General features: G+C 38.3%; 1 long non-coding RNA gene across 2 annotated transcripts in view; it reads right to left on the bottom strand.

Annotated features, from left to right (window-relative positions):
• The window catches only part of LOC131998109 (uncharacterized), a 92,771-nt gene that overhangs the window by 40,988 nt on the left and 31,365 nt on the right, over positions 1-20,418 (bottom strand). Inside the window, exon 2 of one of the 2 annotated variants that reach the window (XR_009398564.1) lies at positions 11,946-13,522. The exons of the other annotated variant lie outside the window; for it this stretch is intronic. This is a non-coding gene — a long non-coding RNA (uncharacterized LOC131998109). Of the gene's footprint in view, positions 1-11,945; positions 13,523-20,418 lie in introns of those variants that run through there. 2 annotated transcript variants of the gene reach the window in all.

Here is a 20,418-nt window from a genome sequence, read left to right as displayed (position 1 = left end):
ATGTAAGGAATTCGAGGATAGTTAGTTTGTGGCGGAATGTTTAGATTTTTTGAATAGACTGCAGGTTTATAAGATAGCACTTACACTGGCTGCGTAGTCTGACCATCGAGTCGGAGTATTTAGCCGGTCCCCGGTTCGGAGTCGGTGTTGGACCTAGGAGGTTACTCAAATCCAATCAGGACTCCAACTTCAGATAAGTATTTCGTCTTCCACTCCGGTTTCAAATCTTAACTCTGCTGACTTAATTCTCGGACACGATGATATTTCGTTAAATGTGAAAGCTACCGAATATTTCAAGAAGGGCTCGTTCTAGATTAGCGGGTCTTGTGTAGGTATCGGGTCTTGTGTAGGTATCGGGTCTTGTGTAGGTGTCATTTGTCCAGCTACAGAGGGGTGGATTGAGCGGAGGCCGATTTGATTTCCCGACCGACAAGATTAGGCAGCGGATACTATCTATGGGAAAGATGGGACGTTGGTCAGCACTGATGAAGACGAGCACGGCATTGGAAAGCCACCCTTATGCGCATAATATCGATATGGCACTCAGATTAGAAGTGTCCTGGGAAGGAATATGCCAGCTACGAAACTCAGGTGATGATTACAATCTCGGGCACAATGACTTAACGGGAAATGGGAATGAGGGCTATTGAATATGCCATGAATGACCATTCTAGATTAGCGTAGGTGCCATTTGTTCAGCTACAGAACCTAATAAAAGGGATGGACTGAGCGGACCTCGATAAGGTGGAAATCTATACAAGGATGTCTCAACTCTCTATCCTGCCGTTCCCGGAGGAAGGTTGACATGCTGATTGCTTACATCAAGAGGCCCCTGAGCACCATTGCATCGCACATAAGCGTTCCTCATAATGATTAATGCAGACGCTGTTTGATGAGGATGAGAAGGAGAAGGAGACGATCATGCACTTTCTTTATTCATGTTCATGTTTGTTTGTAGCCCTAGCTCCTCATTTTCGGTGTCAACTTCTCTTCGATCGGGCGAAGCGCTTATCTGAAAAGTCTCGTAACCCTCGTAAGTCATCCCTATTTTGTTTACAATAATAATAGCCGTCGCCGGTCATTGTTTTGACAAGAGCGACTCTCCAGGATTCAAAAACATTTACAAAATCGAATGGTTCCGACAGTGGACGAGATGATATCGGTCTTTATGTGGGCGCCTAGCGCCACTTGCTGGCACCCAATGAGTACTTTCAAACCAATTCTACGACAAAAAATTGTCAAAAGCCTCAATAAAAATATTAACTTTAAAAGAATTTTTAAAGGAGATTAGAATACCGATTTTTTAGGCCATAGGAGGACCAACTTGTCTATTCTTCTTCTCCATACCTTCCACAAATTCTGTACACAACTGCAAGAGAAACTACAAAAACTAAACAGATAGTGTAAATTGAAGCCTTTTGAAACTTTCTAGCAAAAATTATAGTCTTAGGCGATTGGTTGCAACGCTGCGTAATTTGTTGTTTGCCATCGCAGGAGTATAGATGAGTTGCCTAGTATGGGGTATCTATCTGCACGAGGGTAATTCCGTTTATCCCTCTCGATGTGATGTTTCAATACCTATGGGCCTTATCGTCGTGGTAAACTAGAAGGTATTTATAAAGTTAATAACTATTATGATTAGTTAGCTATAACAATGTTGATGTTGCTGTTGCTGTTACTGGAGCACTGGAAGTAACACTATTTGCTAGTTATAGCAAGCCAGCCACCACTCACTTTATCTGGGCTATGCTGGGCTTAAATAAATGGGAATGTGTGAATGCTTCGGTGTTTAACAATTTCCTTATTAGTTTTGAAATCATACATTTGCACACTTCGAGTGTTTGGCTGGCAGGCAAACTGCCAGCCTCCCAATGCTGTAGAAGCGGCTCCCTGGGATATAAGAACTGCCATACTTTCATTATAATCAGATTAGATTTCAATCATTTCAGCGGCAAGTGATGGCTGATGGCTGATAGATGATAGTTAACGGTATCCATGGCCAGATAACATCTTCTAAGCACTTCATCACTTCCCAGCAAGAGGTGCTATGCAAGGCTTAAGGAAGGAACTACAAAGTCTTTGCTAACAAGATTGTGAAAGGCTTTTTAATCGATGCCCTCCGAGGAGCAGGAGAATGAAATAATGACAGTTTTTGTTTAGTGATCAACCCATGTCCACACTATTAAATATGAACCAAATTCGTTAGGCATTCAGTGAATGCTGTGTTGAGTATTCATTTCTTTCGGTAGGCAATCAGCATTGTGGCGGCGGCTTCTAATTTTGAAGAGCTCTCCTTAAACTACAACTACTCTGTCGTTTGGTCGTCTTTTGTTTGTGTTGCCTTCTTTAAGTTTTTATCCTCGTTGAGTATCCTTCATTTCATTGTGCTCCTTCTTGATAAGGACACACTGGGCCTCGGGCATTTGGGTCGAGAATGTGGTATGACCAGCCAGCCGAATATAAGAGTCGACTTTCTTCTTCCTTCATCCCTCCTCCTGCTGGCTTTTGTTTAATGTTGCCCCTCATTAAGATGGAAAACAGTTCATTAGTGAGTTGTTGCTTGTCGTCTCTTTGGTTTTTTGTGATTCTTCTTCTGCTAGTCCGGGAAACATTTCATCTTCTTCTTCCGTATATGTCTGTGAGGAGCTTATGGGGTAGGGAATTTGAGTTCGTTGTGCTTTTTTTATTGATTTTCCAGTGCAATGTAAGCAGAAAGTTATTAAAAACGCAAAGAGTTTACTTTAAGATTTTTGTGACGCAATTCATGGAGTTTTCGAGGAAGTTCATTTGCCAAAGTTTTTCTTGGATATAATTTTGCAATCGGAAGAAATTACGAACTTTATTCTTGTAATACAGCGAAGAAAATATTAAAAGATTTATTTTTGGAATATTGAAGCTAGATTTAGATTTTGTGCAACTATAAGGCAAGAAATTTTTGGGCTAAACTGTATGACCATGACGTTGTACCTACATTCCGAATTTTAGACCATTAACCTCATTATTAAAGAAAGTACCAAATGGTACCAAAATATACGAATTTTAAATATGTTATTAGGTCACCCATCATATTTTCCTAGCTGTACATACATGCCAAATTTCAGATCTGTAGCTCCATCTGTAAAGAAAGTGCTAAATGGTACCAATTTTGGTACCAAAATGTCCGAATTTTAAATAGATCGTTTAGTCACCTATAATATTTTTCCTACTTGCACCTACATGCTAAATTTCAGACCTGTTGCTCCATTTATAAAAAAGTACCAAATGGTACCAATTTTGCTACCAACATGTACGAATTGTGAATGGATCATTTTGTCACCCATCATATATTTTCTGGTTGTACATACATGCCAAATTTCAGACCTGTAACTCCAAGTACCAAAAAAAAAGAACCAAATGGTACCAATTTTGGTACCAAAATGTAGGATTTTTTAATAGGTCATTTAATCTCCCATGATATATTTCCTAGTTCTACCGACATGCAAAATGTCGGACCTTTAGCGCCAACTAAATGGTACCAACTTTGCTACAAACATGTACGAATTGTGAATGGATCATTTTTCACCTATCATATATTTCCTGGTTGTACCTACCTGCCAAATTTCAGACCTCTCGTTCCAAGTACCAGGAAAAGTACCAAATGGTACCTACCGGTACTATTTTTCCTTTTCACCCTCATTATTTTGCAGCAGATGTCTTTTAAATCAAATTTTGTAAATTCTAGCTCTATCCATCCACCCTGTTCAAAGTTCACCCATTTCGTACATTTTCGGTACTTTTTTAGTACCTAAATATAAAAATTTTCAAAAACTCTTCTAGTGAGAAGCTTAGACCGTGAAGAAATTGCCATTTTATACTTTTTGGAACCTAAATGTACGAATTACTAAAAAATCCTTTAGTTGCCCGGTTTATATTACGAAAGTGTAAATGTAGCCCAATTTTGAGAATTGTAATTCAATCTGTAAAGAAAGTACCGTTTTGTACGTTTAAGTACCTTAGTTTACGAATTTCAAAAAAAAAACTTCTAGTCGCCTGGTATTTACTCTCAATGTGTACCTCAAACCCAAATTTCAAAGCTTTTGCTTTATCGGTAAAGAAAGTGCCATTTTATAGTAGCCAAATGTACGAATTTCAAAAAAAAAAATGTAGTCGCAGGTTATATACGGTCAAGCTGTAACTGTATCCCAAATTTAGTCTTCTATCTCAATCCGTAAATAAAAGTACCATTTTTTACGGGCTGTTTAATATCTAAATGACTCCATCTTGGAGCCATCTGTGAAGATCGAGGTCTCATACTCCACAAGTACACCATCCGCCTTCCATTCGTCCGTCTCAGAAAACGAATAGCGATCTCCGCATCCATAACACCCAGAATAGAACTGTGACCGCAACCATCCTCCTTCAGCATGCCGAGCCCTCTCAGCCTAAGCGCGACCCTGGCGTCGCACTTTCAAATATAGGCCCCAATGGTATGGCAGTATCGCCTCCAGGGCTGCCTGCGATGCGGATCTCTGCGCCTCTGTGATCACGACGCAGGCCAGTCTCTGGACCTTCTCGAACTCCTTCGCACGCAACCTCTTCCCAACGGCGTCCCACCATATCAGTGCTCCATAGGCCAGTACTATGGCCGTATACATCCAATAAATCATCTTGGGAGTCACCCCCACTCACCGAACATCCTCCTTCAGAAGTAAAAAGCACACAGTGCGTTACGGCTTCTTTCCTAGATGTTGCTCTTCCAGGACAGTTTCGAATCGAGAACTATGCCTAGGTACTTCGCCTCCTTCGACAGCCGCTTGGTGACCCCGTCCAAGGACGGGAGTCTGAACTCCGGTTTTTATATCTACGCGTAAAGAGCACCAACTCCGCTTTCCCTGGGTTGGTCCTCAATCCATTTCTGGTAGCCCATCGCGTCAACCCTCTCAGTGACCCTTCCATGATCTCGCTGATCTTCGACAGAAACTTGCCTCGGACCAGCAGCACGACGTCGTCCTCATAAGCGATGCAGAGGCACTTGGATTGAAAATCGGGCGATATACATATATGACAGCTATATCTTAATCTGAACTGATTTCTGTGAAATTCACTAGTCGACGAGAGTCAGACGGTCGAGAGTCGAGAGAAAATCCTTCCTACCATATTTCGAGAGAATCGGTTAGCAAATGAGCACTTCATTGCAATATTTCTCAAAATCAGACAAAAATGTATATGGGAGCTATATCTAAATCTGAACCGATTTCAAGCAAACTTTTCGGATATTGTAGTAGGCGTCAAGAAAAGCGTTGTGCAAAATTTTGGCAAGATTGATAAATAAATGCGTTTGCAGTGGCTCTAGAAGTGAAAATCGGGCGATATGCATATATGGCAGATATATCTAAATCTGAACCCATTTCTAAGAATTTCACCAGTAATGTCGGAAGTCATAAGAAAATCCCTCCTGCCAAATTTGGAGAGAATCGGTTAAAAAATGAGCACTTTATTGCAATATTTCTCAAAATCGGACGAACATGTATATGGGAGCTATATCTAAATCCTAACCGATTTCGATCAAACTTCTCAGGTATTGTAGTTGTCGTCGAGGAGAGCGTTGTATAAAATGTTGGCAAGATTGGACAATAAATTCGCTTGTTGTGACTTTAGAAGTTAAAATCGGGCGATATATATATACATATGAGAGCTATATCTAAATATGAACCGATTTCCATGAAATCATCAGTAATATCGGGAGTCAAAAGAAAATCCTTCCTGCTAAAATTCGTGAGAATCGGTTAACAAATGACCATTTAACGTCATTATTACTGCAAATCAGGCGAACATATATGGGAGCTATATGCAAATCTGAACCGACTTCAATATGCATGCCTGTATCAAATTTTAAGACGAACGGATGAAAACTGCGACCTGTACTTTGTACACAAATTAACATGGACAGACAGACAGGCATACAGACGGATAAGTATACCGATCGACTCCGAATCAGAGTGATTCTGAGTCGATCGGTATACTTATCAATGGGTCTATCTCTCTTCCTTGTGGGTGTTACAAACAAATCCACTAAGTTATAACACCCTGTACCACATTAGTTTTGTAGGGTATAAAAATTTCTCTAAGCTAAACTGTTCGAAAATTAGTTTGTCAAAATTCTAATGCCGATGACTGTATCTATATATCATTCATCAAATATGCCCCTTAATGGATGTGGGTTTTATTTAACGTCTCTATACCTGTAGGAAATTTCATTTAAATCTAATCAGACTTTTATTATGTTTTGAACACCAAAGCTTTTGTTGGCTATATTAAATTGAGATAAAAGCAGCCCAATGTTAACACAAATGCAAGTTCCGGTAGTCATTCCAATCGAGTCGACATCAGCTATCGAACGTGCTTTTCTTAACAATATTGACTCGATAAAATTATTAATAAAAGACAAGCCAAAATTTAAGTTCCCCCAACCACTCACCTCCCCATATCCCATGCGCCGTTTGGGAGGGATGATAAAAAAGAAAAGCACTTCACATTTCCGACTACGTTTCTAGTCACTGGAACAAAAAGTATTCGTCCACTTCATGGCTTTTCATTTCAGTTTCATTTTTGTTTAGCATATTCTTCTTCTTTTATGGAAAATACATTAAAATGTGTTCACATTACATTCATCCACCCCGATCCCCCCTATATGCAGCCCCAATCCCATTTACAACTTCGGCGGGGACACTTTTCGTTGGTGGAGGACAAGGAAAAAACTTAAAATTTTGATGCTTTATTTACATGCAATAAAAATTAACGTTTGAATGAGGAAAAGGGAGAAGCCAAAGCCTTCATCCACAATACAAAAGTAAGGGGGATACTCAAAGTTTAGTAAGATGCGAAAAATGTTTAAAACACACAACTTATAACTGGTCAAAACGACGTTGAAATACTCTATAAATGCATTGATATAACGCAACTAAAAATTTCTACTAAAATGGAAGTTTGCCACAACAAGCCGATTACTGGCTTAGGTTTATGTCCATAGTGTCATGGAGCAGATTAATATCCGCACTCTCTTTTCAATCAAACCTAAATGGAACTTTTAGCCTATACATTTCGGAGCTGGGTTCATACATTTAATTCCCATCCTCTGTTCGCCGAGATAGACACTTCTTTTTTTATTATATTCACCATTTTCCTCATAGCGTACAGTGTCAGATTGTAGGGTATCTAAATATTCAATTGAAAAACCTTCACCTTCGTTTAGTACAAATAACTCCCAAAGCGACCTAAAAGCACCATCATACTACAAACACTCACTCTTTCCCACACATAGATTTAAATAAACACTCACACACACGCACTTATGCCCACTATACAGCAATATATCAGCTAGAAATAAAGTACCAAGGAGTGGGGAGGAGGAGGGGGTACATGCGCATACAAACGCAAGTACGTCTTGCACTCAAGACTTCCTAGTCAACACCCGAATACAGTAACGTTCACAGAAATGAAAATAACAAAAGCTTCGTCCACCCACTATGAGTGGGACATGAGGCGCATCCAGCATAAGAAGAAAAAAATTCATTTGCATATGGATTGAGGATTTGTTTAGGGATGATTATTAAATGGGTGGCAATGTTAACTATGAAAAATATCCATCCGCTGCTGACGGTGAAACACAACGGACGTTCGACACGGACTCATCGTTTGTTTGTCAGCATTTGCTGCTGCTATGAGGATTAAAGGGAGAAGTAGAAGAAAACCCAAGTAAACAAAAACCAAAAAAAAAAAAAACACTAACACACATAAGCATACACACATAGTATTGGCCACAATGGGATGAGCCATACACCGGGAAATCATAACATGCGAAGAAAGTGTTTTCTCTACTAATGCTATGTACTCTCTACAGGATATGAAGTGAAACGAGGTTGGAGGATATGCTACTGAATGACACCATGGCCATGCCATGGGCCGTAGTAGTCCAAGAAGTCTCCAACACTTATTTATTTTTCAAAGATGTATGGCCACCTTTTTGGTGTGACAGCAGCGAGTGACAGTGAGTACAACAAATGGTCTTCTCCCAGCACTGGACTAGATTTGTTATGGTATTTGTTGTACAGTGGAACTGGCTGCTGCTTTGAACGGAGAAAGGGGGAAATTTACTGAATGTATGGTTGGTTGACTGAAGACTGTTCAAACATAAAACATCAGGGAGTCGATAAGAATGTGCCGCCTTCATTCTTCCGCACACATAAGATTTCCATTTAAATTATGCAAACACTCTTCAAAATGGAAAAAGTTACAGCCGGCCATAAAAGGTGATGTTACGCAATGAGCACCATGAAATATATTTTCGAGATAGGCCACGAAACCTCTATAACTACGCGAAATTTTTGAATCTTTTGGTGTTCTAAATGTGTATTGCCTTAACATTAAGCCGCTTAAGTCGCTGTTAAGCATAGGATCCAATTAAATCTCAAAATACCTGTACAAGTGCTTGGGAATTTCGGCCGGACCGAATCTTATACTGTAATTTAAATCATTAAACCGTTGAATTTGGGTGGTATTCAAGAACTGAACTCTTCGTAAAAAAATACAACATTGTATGAGACAATTGAGACCTGAATAAAACTGATAAACAAGACATCAAGTAACGAGATGAGTGAATGCATAAAATGATCCCTTCGGAAAACAGAAAGATTGATTCGGATTTCAGTGAGTGCACGTTGTACAATGCATGTATTCGAGTACATTCTGCTTCAGATAAAGTACTATTTTTCTTGTCGTCTGGTTTCGTAGTACGAAAATCGAACGAAGGCAACGTGGTTTTTTTTATATGAGAAAAAAAAAAGTTTGCACACGATTCATATTCATATTCAGTTCATATTTTGAAAATGACAGTGAGACGTTTTCATATACATCGAGTAATTCCTTATTACTCACTGTAGAGGCTACGAATTCAAGATACAAATACTCACAAGTACTGAATAGTGGTTGTTTTTCAAGATTTTCTACTCAACAGAAATTTTCGTATTACTCTATCTTCAGTGTCTTGTTCTTTAGTAGTCTTGCAATACAACATCATGTGTAGAGATGGGTTTCTACCGGGTATTTATTTTGGGTATTTATTTGGGTTTTTATAATTTTGCAGATATCTTGGGTATAAAAAAATTTTCCAACAAATTTTTGATGATTTCGTATTTTTTGTATATAAACCTGACCATCTGATCTCAAAAGTCGGATTGTAGTAGGATAAAAAATGCTCCTTTTATAGGCTCATTACACAATATCGGGAGATCGGCATATATGGCAGCTATATCCAAATATGGTCCCATATGTACCACATTTGACAGGAATGGGTCTACCAGACCCCTGTGCCAAATTTCATCGAATTTGGGTAATAAATTGATCTTTTGTGGCCTCAATACCCTATATCGGGTGATCATGTGGTCGGTGTAAGGGCAGCTTTATCCAAATATAGTCCGATCTGAACCACACTTCTCAGAAATGAATTGGGGTCTACCAGAACTCACTATGCCGAATTTCAACGAAATCGGATGAAAAATTACCAATTTATTGCCTCAAGACTTTAAGTCTGGAGATCGGTCTATATTACGGCTATATATAACTTAAATCCGATTTTTTGAGATGAGAAGGTCAGGTTTATATACAAAGAATACGAAATCATCAAAAATTTTTTGAAAAATGATTTTATACCCAAGATATCTGCAAAATTATAAATACCCAGCTTTTGGGTATAAATGGGTAAATACCTGGGTATTTACTCCAAAAACTGTCACCAATGAATGGTTTTGTGCAGGGCTTTGGTATGAATGCAAAGTCAAAGCTATGAGTGTTGAGAGTAGAGAAACACCTGGAGATGTGAGAGTGAAAGAGTATCACTGTTTATAGTAGGTGAAGGTGCTGTGGTGGTGTGATGTGCACGTCCCTACTCGACATGTTAGCAGCCAATTTCTAAGAACTCGGTTTTGTGTGGCATTTGCAATTTTGTTGTTGCTTGTATGTACATCTATTGGGAGCCTACACAACAGGGCAAACATTTTTGTAAATACAGTACAGGTCGTATGCAGTAGGTACACTTTTTGTATTTAAACATAGAAGTGAAAATTAAAAAGATTGCCGGTCATAAGTGATTCTGCTCAGACAAGAAACTAATCGTGTGGCTATACTATGTACTCAATGAACGAAATAGTTGGTGTACAGTTTAGAAAAGCGGGGGAGAGGCTGCAGTATTTTCCAATATGGGATGAGCTCATATCTTTATTGTGTAAAAACTTTATTTATTTTTCTATGTATGTCCATATAGTCGATGTAATCTATTTTCTTGAAAAGTTCGCAGTGAATAATGATTCTGTAATTAAAAAACGGGATATGTGGTAGGTCGCCTTTCCACGAACATAACCAACAAATACATGTCCGCTTTGGGGTTGTCAGAGGTTATGCGACGAAAGTCGTGATTAGAGCAATATGGTACCTCCAATGGAAGGTATAGCAAATCTGACATTGAAATATGTGCCCGGGAGTCATCTCAGCCTCTAAAACCAACCATCATGATAAGGTAGCACTCAATTGCGAGGGTTTTAGAAGTATGGCATCAACCAAACATTAAAATATGGATTAACCTTTCAGAAAGACTTAAACCTAAAGAGGCTTAACGGACATGTTACCTAATAAAGATAGTATGTGGTTCAAATTCAAGATATATGAGAGCAGTGTACGAATTTGATATCCAACTTTTTGGGCCAAGTATCTTGGTATCAAAAAAAAGGGAATTATGAGTAGAGTACGAAATGATATTGGCCATCTAAAGTTATGTATTTCAGCACTCACCTTTCCTTAAAGTACTAATAAACGGACCTTTAACCCGATCATAATATTTTGGATTTAATTAAAATCATTTAGAATTGAGGACATAAACATTTAAGATCAAGTATCCGTAGAGTTCAAATTCGCGGAGTGGTTTACGATTAGTCATAAAAAATCATAAGAATTTGGACCCACAAGAACCTATGAAGGCTTTAAAGTAATTTTATATATTTAGCCTGGAAAAATGAGTTTTCTGATATCAGCAAATATTCTTTGCTGATTTTATAATAACATTTTTTAACATTGCATCAAACTGTTTCAACTTTTTGAACTTGAACATTTGTGACAAATTTAGAAGCAATGCTTAAATATAAATTCTAGATATTTTATTTCAGAAAATTTGATAAAATTGAGTTTTGAAACAAAAAAAAAAAAATGAAAACATAAAGTGAAATAAACATACATAATTCTATTTAACATATGAAAACAGCAGTAAATGTTTGCCGTTTGCCAGCAGACTATTTTGTTAATAAAATCAACAAAATTTTTTGTTGATTTTATTAACAAAATTCTCCGAGTGTAAATTTTTGGAATATTGTACACAAACCTATGAAGCCAAGGTACAACCATGCTGTTGTTGTAGCCACATGTTCATGTGGAGGTGGTGATCCTCGCCATGCACCTGATGTGAGCAAGCTCGTTCCTGTCCAAAGAACCGATCGCCGCGGGAATAAGGTAGCCAGTTGCAATTTAAAGACGCCAATAACTCGCCTTGTCATAATGAGCATCATATGCGCTCAGAATTTGTGCAAGAGCCAAGAGTCTCACTGAGACTCTCCGCTAGATACAGCTGATTGTCCGCGACTGCCGTTGCATTCCACTATCCACAACCTGTGGACTCGCCCGATAGCTCGCAGCTAAGCTTCTCGTGACAACTATGAACAGCACACAGATCGGACCTCAATGGTCCAGCCTGTCTGGTGCTCATAGCTATCCCGTGCCGGGAAGGTGCAACCATGAACCCTAGAAATTTAGATTACAAGTTTAAGGAAATTTTTGTATTGTGTATTGTATATTAGGGTACAGCGGAGCGTATCTGGGTGGGCTAGTATAAAATAACAGTTAAATAAAATAAAAAATACTCTGTATAGGTTGTGGTAAAGTTTATTTAAAAACATTTATTTTAAAAAAATTTCCACCATTAAAGAGTTTTCATTATTTCCCATAGGGGTACTGATTCCCTAAGAAATTGGGTTCCATTTTTGAATTTCTTCTCCACATTGGATTCTGTTCATAAATGAGTTTTCGTTCTTTGCATTTTCTTTGTTGTCCTAAACTTCAACATGAAACAAGATCTAGTTTTTATCAGGCAAGCCCGCTTATAATTTGCCACCTGCCTATTATGCAAAACACAAGTTGATCGATTTGAATGCTGGCTATTGTTATAAATTTTCCATGGTGATTTCATTTATCCTTTTTCATTTTGCCAAATCTCTCTCTCTCTCTCTTCATCTACTTCCCAGAAACTCTTTTCCTGGTCACTTAAGGTAACCACAGCAAATTAATTTGCTGCAAATTTGCAGATTTTTAAAGTTATGTGGCGCCCAACGGTCAAAAGTTTAATTCCCAAAATGGACCCATGCTTGGCAAAACTGAATTGCAGGGGGAGAGCCAATGCAAAACTATGCTGCCAGCTTGTCAGCAACTTTAGCATGGATTTTAGGGCAAGTGTATCGGCATCAAAGGAGAACTTCACGTGTAACCTGATCACGAACAAATCAATAACCAATGAAATGGACGGACACGTTACCGTCTTGTCCTTGCTGTGTTTAGGGCTAGAGCCTATTCTTTGCACCGGACGACGCACATTGTAAGCCTTAACTCTGAATTCGTCCGCCGGAAAACTAGAAACAAATAAATCGCCGGCGATAGACAAATATCCACTGCCAACTATTGAATTCTATTAAAAATCGAACACTTTCATCTAGCCGCTCGTATGTAAAAATTGGCAAAAACGATTTAAGTTTTTGCTTCGTACAGAATAGAACGAACCGCTGAGCTGCTTGGTTTTGAAATGAAGTGGTGTGGAAGCGCTTGGCTTGCAGAGACATACAGCAGAGGGCACTTTTTTGAAATATTTCAATTAACTTTTCCTATTCACTGTTGGTTGGTTGGTGAGGTGCAATAGTTGACCGCCGCTGCTCTGTTAAAAGACCATGCATACTAAGTCCGTCGCAATGTATGCAGGATGTTGGCTAAAATCTGTGGCGTTGAGTTAAGTGTTGCTGTACGAGGTGGCGATGTGGAAGGAAGAGAGGGAGAGAAAATAGGCAATAAAAAAAATTTAGAAATGTCAACAATAGCAAAACGAGGCCACCGTAGCGCAGAGGTTAGCATGTCCTCCTGTGGCGCTGAACGCTTGGGTTCGAATCCTGGCAGAACATTAGAAAATTGTTCAGCGGTGGTTATCCCCTCCTAATGCTGTGTGAGGTACTTTTCCATGTAAAATACTTCTCCCCAAAGAGGTGTCGCCCTGCGGCACTCCGTTTGGACTCGGCTATAAAAAGGAGGTCCCTTATCATTGATCTTTTAATTGAATCGGACAGCACTCATTGATTTGTGAGAAGTTTGCCCCAGTTACTTAATGGAATGTTCATGGGCAAGTTGCAATTGCAACGATAACAAAAACTGCTACACCACTACTGTGGTTTGTGGTTTGTAACACCTAAAAGGAAGAGAGATAGAACCATTGATAAGTATACCGATCGACTCAGAATCATTTTCTGATTCGATTTAGCTATGTCCGTCTGTCTGTCCATGTTAATTTGTGTACAAACTACAGGACGCAATTTTCATCCGATCGTCTTAAAATTTGGTATGAGAATGTTTTTCGGTCCCATATATATGTTCGTCCGAGTTGCAGAAATATTGTAATAAAATGGTCATTTGTTAACCGAGTCTCTCAAAATTCTCTCGATATTACTGGTGATTTTTTTTTGAAATCGGTTCAGATTTGGATATAGATCCCATATATATGTTCGTCCGATTTGCAGTAATACAGAAATAAAATTGTCATTGTCAGCACAGACAATATCAAAGTCAAGCAGAAATTGATTTTCCGCCTAGAATGTTGTGGTTTTTAAGTGGAACATTTCCAATTTTTTCCCCAATTCCTAAAAACTTACCCATAACAAGATCTGCACAATTGGGGTACTGTGTGACCCTCACAGCCCAAATCCCATCTAACGGGTAGACCGATCACAACAAAATGGTATTCAAATGGAAGGAATTTGTGAGCAAAATGAAAATCTGATATTCAAAATTGGTTCCAAACCTCAGAAATCAATGAATTGATGGAAAGACTCCCAGATGGAGTGCACCTCGTATCCACACTACAAACATAGCAATTGGCCATGCATTGAGCAGGTACATTCCTCTACTGCAGTTATCATTGAAGCTGAAATGACCACAGGATTGTTTCTGCTGTCTACAGAACTGAAACAAAACACACAGAAATGAGAGGGACCCGCTAAAAGTCTATACGGGGCAAAAAAAGAGAATTGAAAACATACAAACATAAACAATGTTTTGACAAATCGTTGAAAATTGAGTGCGCAAAAATATTATTTTCAATTTTCGAAACTGGCCAAAAAAAAAAACGAGCGCCAGTCATGTGGCCAAAGATTTCAAGACACAACGATATGTAGGACGATGCCAAAATCTCAGCTAGATCTCAGCTTGGCCCATGCTATGAGGCGGCGGCGAAACGTTTGGCAGCCTGCATGGATGAGGCCAGTGTATGAAGAACTGGCACCGTGTCTGCCTGCATAGCCGCAGGACGTTAATGATTGTAAATTAATAATTTAATATGAGTACATGAGCCAAAGTGTGTTTTATGAAAATTACTTTATGTAAATCATATAAAGATAAATTTCCAAATCAACGCATTAAAACATAAATTATCGTTTTATCGTCTACAACATGGCAATGGCTGCGATGTAAAATGAACGAGAGAGACAGCAGATTGTGTGGGAAAAACAGTTTGAAGGTCTATTTTAGATAGTAAGGGGAAGAAGAAGACTTGAATGTTAAAGAAAATATGCAAAAATTTTAAATTTTTGTTTTCCTATTGTAGAATGGATCCTGTCAAAATACCCCAAAACTTTGCTATGCATAAATTAGAAATTTTGAATTGTTAATTGTCCACCAAGTCTGTCATAAATTATGCACTTCCCCGTTTTTGTTGCAGGCATTCGAATGCAACGGCACAAACGTTGTTCGGTGGCGTAAATTGCACATTTAACGAATCCTTTTCTTTCTTTTGTTTTCTCCCCTTTGCTGTGAACCATGGCGGGAGCTGCATAGCTCTTTGAAGCCATTTATAATAATGAAGTGAAACAGCTCAAAACAAAACACCTCAAATTGCTAGAATCCAAATGGCAAACGCAATTGCAGCGTGCACCACAGAATGCACTCGGCAAAGCGGCAATGCGGCATGCAACAGAAATCACACACCCAGTCCAACCAACACTTGTTGGATTGTCCTTTTTACGCGAATGCAGGCGCCGTTGTTACTCCTGCGATTGCAATTGAATCGGGAGTTGGGTTTAAGGTCTGTCCGTGTGTCTGACTCTCTGTCTGTATTTGGAACATCAAAAGGTTATTATTGGTGATAAAACACTCATTATTCTGTGCGCGCAACAAAGCGCAGAAATTGCGTAAGGATGTGCACAACTTGGCTCTGCCTTTACGCCTTGCAACGGGGGTTGCATCCACACAGCCACACTCAGACACGCAACCACTTTAGAGAAAGTGAAAATTTTTGCAAATTGCCTCGACAAAGCAGCGAAGGGTGATTTTTGGCACGACCTTTTTTTTGCTTGCTGTCATTGTTCTGCCCATGACAGCAGTAACACAACAATTCGTTAAATGCCTGGGGTATCCTTAATAGGCCTGGGAAAATTGGCAAAAATTCCGTTACATTGGAAAGGGAATTTTTGCATATCATCAATATTCACCTATTGAAATAGATAGAAGAAAAAAAAAATACCATGGAAGGGTGGAGAGAGATTGCTGTAGCCAACCCTTTTTTAGTTGGTAACAAAAGGATTCATCAAAGTCGCGATTGCAAAGGTTGTATTTTGCGTTGGAATCTTTTGTTTATCTTTGGGATCAATAATGCATTTTGTTTTGTCTTAAGCTACAGCCAGAGTTTGCCTAGGCAAATGTATGCAAAATCAAAAGACAGCTGTGTCCTTGAAGATGATGTCCTTGTATGAGAGGATTGATAAAATTTTTCCACATATGCTTGTATGCCACAATGCTTTGAGAAAGCAAGCAGATGTTTCAAATAAATGTCGATTTTTGATTATGCAAAAATCAATCAATTGTGTAACGCTTAACGATTGAAAAAAGAAATGTAAATTGATGTAAGGACATATAGGCCCACGGAAGATTAACTAGAGCTATTGCTTGAAAGAAATAATTTTGAGTTTTAATGACCAAGTGAATGTTACACACAAAGGAGAGATTGTGTTTAAATGAGTTTGGAAGAATAGAAATTGCCAGTTTTTCAGACACGGAAGGACACATATCACACCACTGGTGTGGCATTTCGATAATTGGTTTAAGATTATCTCATCGGAATCATCGTGAACCATGCCCGTGCATCTGATCGGACTACTGCTCATGTTCACAATTCGTTGTTCGTAGTGATGTAACTGCTACCACCAGACCGTTTGCTGTAAGCTAGTTTTCCCTGAGCAATGTCTCTTCAAACTCTGAGCAATATCTCTGCAAACTCTGAGCAAAATCTCTTCTGCCTTTATAGTTTATTCCTTTGTCAATCTGGCAAGCTCCGCCTGCCTACGTCAACATGATCACCACACATGTGATAGATTTTGTTTTGGAAACGAGCCTTCCATTTAGAAACAGTAACATTAAAGTTTTTTTTCCATACTTTGAGCACCGAAAAAGTGTACTATCACTGGTCTACCTGTTTGGCTTTTTCCGTTTAAAAAAATGTCTATGTAAATACTATCATCAAGATGGTCTGCTTCGCTACCACCTTTTTGGTGTAGGACTTTCAAAACCCTAGGTAGTCACTCAGTTTATAAGATTATCTATTTTGAGCGCTGTAGCTCAATTCACCTAAGTTCGAACTGAATCCTATATACCCTTCACCATGGACCGCATTTGTCAAGTTTTCTGCCCTGCATCTCTTTATAGGCAAACAAAGGATAAGGAATAAGAACTCCTATGCTATTGGAGCTATATCACGTTATGGACCATATTTGATTTGGATGTTGGAGACCATAGTAGAAAGCATTGTGCAAAATTTCAGCCATCAGGTTTTAGACCGATTCAGACCATACTTGGAAGCCACCATGCAAAATCTCAGCCAAGACGAATAAGAATTACGCCCGCTAGAAGCTCTAGAAAAAAGTGTGTTTTTTAAGAGCTTTAAGAAAGATTAAAAAAAAACACATAAAATTCAGAAAAATGCATGAAATCTTAATTTGAATCGATTGTACCGTCCATATAATGTTCAAAGATTATTTCATGCAAATGTTGAGCGTGACTGCGCCTCAAATGGTCCATCCGCTTACTCCAATTTTGGCATAATTTCCAATTTTTTGGCCGATATCTCACAAAAAAATGCTTCAATATTGTCTTCCAATGCCGTCTATTAAAGCGGATTTGTCTGTATACACATGAACTTTAGCATAGCCCCACAAAAAAATAGTCTAAAGGCGTTACATCTCACTATCTAGGCGGCCAATTGACCGATCTCAAACGTTCGCCGAATTCGTCTCTCAATAAGTCCATTGTTACTCGTGCTGTGTGGCATCGTCTTGTTGAAACCACATGTCATGCAAGTCAAGCTCTTGCATCTCACGGTAGCGCTCACCATTCACAGTTACGTCACGCATCATCTTTGAAGAAGTACAGTCCAATGAGGCCACCAGCCCATAAACCGCACCAAACTATGACTTTCTGGATGCATTGGTAGCTCTTACAATGCTTTTGGCTGATCTTCACTCCATAATCAACAATTCTGCTTATTTACAGGTTTTGAATCGATTCAGACATCCTTTAAATGTCATAGAAAACGTTTTATACAATTATCAGCCAAATCGAATAAGAATTACGATCGCTATAGAGGCTCAAGAAGTAAAATCGGAAGATCGGTTTATAAGGGAGCTATTGTATATCAGATTATAGACCGATAAGAATTCAAAATTTTCTTTAATAACAAAATTTGATTAAATTGCTAGTTTTTGTGTTTTTTGGATTTAATATCATGATTTCTAGTCGCGATTGTCATTAGCTTTCATATCATATAATTTGCGTTTGTCATAATTACAAATTAATTGTGACAATGAATATTTTCTGACCTATCCTATACATGTAACCTATCCTATACTTGCAGATAATACATTTTTTCCTAAGTGCATAAAATCAAAGTCGACTTAATCGTTTTAATGCAACCCATGTTAAATCGCTTTATACAGATATTTCATTTACAATTATCACATTAATTGCCAATTCAAATCCTCGGCGAAAAAAACCCCTCTTAGCGAATTGACCATAAAACAAACCCAGCGATATGTTCACATTTCCAATTATCTCCCCAAAGGATCTTGCAAATGACCAATTATGTATGCTAATTTATGCCGGTTTGGGTAAAGACAATAGACCGCCACTCATATGCGGATAATTCGGCTAATGACCACAACAAACATGCCTCTTGCCTCTACCACCAAACAGTCATGAAGTCAAAACTGACCAATGGGTTGACCATGCCACAGGAGGAGAAGAGGGGTTGCAGACTGACTCGCCGAAAGGTGAACAAGTTTTCGGACATTCAGACATGCTGGGTAAACAACGGTGTTTACACTTAAAAATCAGTTGACCGACCACCAACTTGACAATGGGTGCATACTAATGAGACCCCTAGCAGTGGCCAGTGTTAATAAGTCAAAGGTAATCACACACGTATTTAAATATAATGATGACAGGATAATGACCATAATTGAGCTGAATTACAAAGAGGATGTAAATTTCCAAAGTGGTGGTCACTTTGCCATGCTTATTAACTTAAAAGCCCAAATAGTTTGCCAAGTAAAGGGGTGGATAAATTTGATTTGTTCTTAATTTGCCAAATTCCAATTCGAGAACTCTTTTAGTTCCAATAAGATACTTGTCAGAATTCTACGAAGTGCTGAATCCTTCAAGAAGTTTGTGATTTTGCCTTAATCTTCTTTTAAAAGAGAAGAGGTACTTGTCTTTGTTACAAAATCAATTGAAAATTCTGGTTCGAATGGTTTGAGCATTGGCTAAACATGATGGCAATGCTAAGAAGATTGTAAATCCCCTTGGAAAAACTTCCAAGGATGTGTACCTAGCGGGGAAGAAGAACAGCAGCAAAGGACTAAATAAAGTACAGTTCGAAATGTATAAGGCGCTGACGAGTGTCTCGGATGTATACGAGCTCTCTGCTAAGTAACTAAACTCACACAAACATAATATTGCTTATAATTATGTATATAACTTGCATACATACTTACCAACAGACACAATACACACACTTTAGTGTGTGTGTATGTGCACATACAGCTCACATTTATGTGCATGTACATTTTATGCCTTATATGTAAATTACTTGGGCCAAGAGCTTCATTGTTTTCCCCCGAATAAAGAAAGAGAAGCCCAAAACTGTGAAGAAATTCTTAAAGATTTTTTTCTTCTCTCTGGGCTCTTGAATGGAGTGAGTTGAGGCAGGGCAAGTTAATGAAAGTAAATGCGTGAATGTGTTCGTTTGTCTCGCGAGCACCAAGGCTTGGGGCAGCGGAAAAAGGAAAGGGGAACTGCGGTGCGTTTGTTGTTTTGTTTCAGCGGAAAGAAAAAGTATGGCTGTAATATTTGTAGCTCTTGTTCTAAGAAAATTTTTGATGATGTTGTAGTGTATCTGGCAGACATGGCAAAAATGGTAGTTTGAGACTGAGGGAGAGCCATTTGTATCGAAATGAATGAATTTGGACAGAAAAAATTAATATTGGTAGTAAACGGGGTGCTCATATATTTTTGCGTATTGAAAGAAAAGAAGCTAAAATGGAATATAAAGTTACAAATCTTTGATTTCAGAGTTAAGGCCACAAACCAAAGTCTCTCTACACAGAAAAAGTTGATAAACATTTTTCAATTAAAATGTTAATTGAAAACAAAATTGTTTTCAATTAAAAAATTAATTGATGCAATAATTTTTTGAATATAATTTTTTTTGCAATTTTCAATAAAAAAAATTAATAGGTTCAATTATTTTTTTAAATAAATCGAAAAATGTTTGAATTACAAATTGGCCTTAGAACCTATGCCCTTTCTTTTATAATATCTACTATGCATAGAAATGGGTTTCCACCGGCTTAAAACCCATCGCTTGTGTAAATACCCAATAAATACCTTTTTTGGGTATTTATTGGGGTATTTATAATTTTGAAGTTATCTTGTGTATAAAAACATTTTCCAAACAATTTTTGATGATTTCGTATTCTTTGTATATAAACCTGAACTTCTGATCCCATACAATCGGATTTTAGTTATATATGGCCGCTATATAGA

This window comes from Stomoxys calcitrans, chromosome 5, assembly GCF_963082655.1.
Source record: "Stomoxys calcitrans chromosome 5, idStoCalc2.1, whole genome shotgun sequence".
Classification (NCBI taxonomy): domain Eukaryota; kingdom Metazoa; phylum Arthropoda; class Insecta; order Diptera; family Muscidae; genus Stomoxys; species Stomoxys calcitrans.
The sequence above is the reverse complement of the archived record's forward strand: the minus strand, read 5'-3'. Positions and strand labels throughout refer to the sequence as shown.